The sequence below is a fragment of the Bubalus kerabau genome, chromosome 11, assembly GCF_029407905.1.
Source record: "Bubalus kerabau isolate K-KA32 ecotype Philippines breed swamp buffalo chromosome 11, PCC_UOA_SB_1v2, whole genome shotgun sequence".
Taxonomy (NCBI): Eukaryota; Metazoa; Chordata; class Mammalia; order Artiodactyla; family Bovidae; genus Bubalus; species Bubalus kerabau.
This window is the reverse complement of record NC_073634.1, coordinates 47,768,563-47,771,619: the sequence shown is the minus strand read 5'-3', so window position 1 is coordinate 47,771,619 and position 3,057 is coordinate 47,768,563. Positions and strand designations below refer to the sequence as shown.

General features: G+C 42.3%; 1 non-coding gene across 1 annotated transcript; it reads right to left on the bottom strand.

Moving 5' to 3' along the window:
- Positions 1–2,131: 2,131 nt before the first annotated feature.
- Positions 2,132–2,238, bottom strand: LOC129623968 (U6 spliceosomal RNA). The gene has a single exon (XR_008700710.1). It is a non-coding gene; the product is annotated as a U6 spliceosomal RNA (small nuclear RNA).
- Positions 2,239–3,057: the final 819 nt, after the last annotated feature.

Genomic DNA, 3,057 nt, shown 5'->3' with positions numbered 1-3,057 from the left:
AGTCAAACGTCCTAACTTCATACATATTTATTATACTGTCTCCAAACACAAAGTTTTTAAAAAGCATCTGTGCTGATATATCTGTCAAGCTTTTTCTTGGGGGATTAAATCTAGTGACCCTACACTAAGAGACAGTGACACTCATTTTAAGGGAAAGAATTTCCAAAACAGTCCTAGTTTGGTCTTTTCTTTCTTCAACTACTGTAACATTTAACAGGTGGAAGGGAAATATTTGTGAAATAAATAATGCCTTTTTCTTTATATTCCCTATCTTCCTTTCAGAGCAGCAGACTGGATGGTTATCACAGGTTCACATATAAAGAATTTCTTTAAATATTTTAAGGTACTAAGTAGAAATCTGCTATAATTTATAGGAGGAAATACGGAGGCACTTTAAAAAGCCCTAGTAGCTGAAGTATAGCACATTATATCTGAAACAGGAGCTCTCACAAGGTCACAACCAAGGGGTCTCATCTGGAGCTTGACTGGGAAAGGGTCTGTTTCTAAGAGCATGTGGTCCCCAACAGAACCTACTTTTCCTCCCTCCTGCTGAGAGACCCCTGTGTGTGTCCTGCCTTGCTGTGAAAGTATTAATCATGCAATGGTGTCCAACTCTTTGCAACCCCACTGACTATAGCCCACCAGGCTCCTCTGTCCATGGGATTTCCCAGAATCCTAGAGTGGGTTGCCATTTCTCCACCAGGGGATCTTCCCAACCCAGGGATCAAACACGCAGATATCCTGCATTTCAGGCAGATTCTTTATTATCTGAGCCACCAGGGAAGCCCTGTCTTGCTGCAACAATTAGTAACTGAACTCTTCACTGCCGGTGTGTTCCTGGCAGTCCTAGAAGCAGAGCACTGGGCTTTGTCCCTCCTCTGGCTGCTCTCCTCTTACACAGCAAGTGTATCCACACCCTCTTTGCATCATGTGACTTAAGGAGTTCTCATGTGTGGTCAGATCAGCACAGTGACAAGCAGCATCCTCACACTGTCCAGGCATGTCCCTGAGTTTACATCCTGAGAATGTACTCTGATTGTTCTTCCAGCTCAGAAAAATGCAGAAACATCTAACCTCATACACAACAAGCATCTCAAGGCAGGGAGAACCAGGTGATTGTTTGCCCATAATCAGAAAAGGAGAAAGGGGCGGCAGAGAATGAGATGGTTAGCTAGCATCACCGACTCCATGGACATGAATTTGAGCAAACTCCAGGAGATAGTGGAGGTCAGAGGAGCCTGGCATGCTTCAGTCTATGGCCTTTGGGATCACAAAGAGTTGGACATGACTTAGTGACTGAACAACAATCAGCCCTTTCTTTGAGGAACCATTAAAGAAAAATAAATAAAATATATCTAAAGCATATGTTTTTACATATATATATATATATATATACATACTTAGGCACATGCATACACACAAACACGTATATATACACATAGGCAGGCACACGTGTGTATGTAAAGCTACATTTCAGAATTGGCTATGGGTCCATATTAACTCCTGAAACAAGCATTCATATGGAAATGGTCTAACATAAGGAAATCGAGAATCGATACTGAGTAATTTGTCTGTTATTAATTTTATTACATTAGCAGCAGCACATTAATTTCAATTATTGATCTAGCCAGCATATTTATAGTGGGCAAAGTTTCTTGTACTGACAACCAGCCAAATAGAATGGGGGAGACAGAGAAAGGGGAATATTCTGTACATACCCTGGCTCCTTCAGGCTTCGAACAGGAGAATTTCATTCTTTGCAACCATCAGGAGCTCCATAGTCTTTTTGGACTAAAGCTCTCAGCAGAGTTTCCCCACAGAGTGAGCAGCAACTTTTGTCCCTGTGATTCCTGTGTTCAAAATATTCACAAGGAGGACATTATTGTGTCCAGGCTGTAAATGCTGATGTGCTTATTCATGTCCAACTTTTTGCAACCCCATGGACTGTAGCCCACCACACTCCTCTGTCCATGGAATTCTCCAAGCAAGAGTACTGGAGTGGGAGTGGGTTGCCATTCCCTTCTCCAGGGGATATTCCTGACCCAGGGGTCAAACTCAGGTCTCCTGCGCTGTAGGCGGATTATTTATTGTCTGGGCCATCAGGGAAGCATTCTTCTGTTGAAGAACATTTAAAAGTACAGAATGTTTCACAAATCTGCCTGTCACCCTTGTCCAGGGGCCATGTTAATCTTCTCTGTATTGTTCCAATTTTAGTGTATGTGATGCCCGAGCAAGCACACCATAAAGTCTTAGAATCAAAAAAGTCTTTCTTGAACTAGAATCAGTTCAGTTCAGTTGCTCAGTCATGTCCGACTCTTTGCGACCCCATGAATTGCAGCACACCAGGCCTCCCTGTCCATTACCAACTCCTGGAGTTCACTCAAGCTCACATCCATCAAGTCGGTGATGCCATCCAGCCATCTCATCCTCTGTTGTCCCCTTCTCCTCCTGCCCCCAATCCCTCCCAGCTTCAGAGTCTTTTCCAATAAGTCAACTCTTCTCATGAGGTGGCCAAAGTATCGTATTACTTAAAAATATGATTAAGTGCACAATTGAGATAATGAACAAAAATATGCATAAATAAAATATCCACAAATATGAATGTACAGCCACAAATCCATCTTCATACACAGCTTTCTCTGAAGAAAGACCCAGCTTAGTGCATTTTCCCCACTTCTTTCTAGAGCACACACTTTTTGGAGTCTGGGTTTCCAATAACTGATTTCACTCCCTAACGATTTTCTACATGCAAGCTGAAGTAGTGTTATGTACCAAAGTTTAATACAGAAGAGTTTAAAAGTTGATAGTTTTAATGAAATTCTTTTCAAGTGATAACCTGGAGGGTGATCAGGAAGTCAGTCTGGCACCACCATCACTGGACCCTCTCTGACCTTGCTCCAAGGAAACCAAAAGAGCAAGCTGTGATGGGTAATTTCTTTTCTAACCAAGGGATGCAGTCATCATGCAAAGATAAATCAAGAGAAGAGTCTTTTACAGTAATGTGATTAGTAGTTCCAGGGTCAGAGGCAGAGTGCCGAGAAGAGAAGCTGATGACGT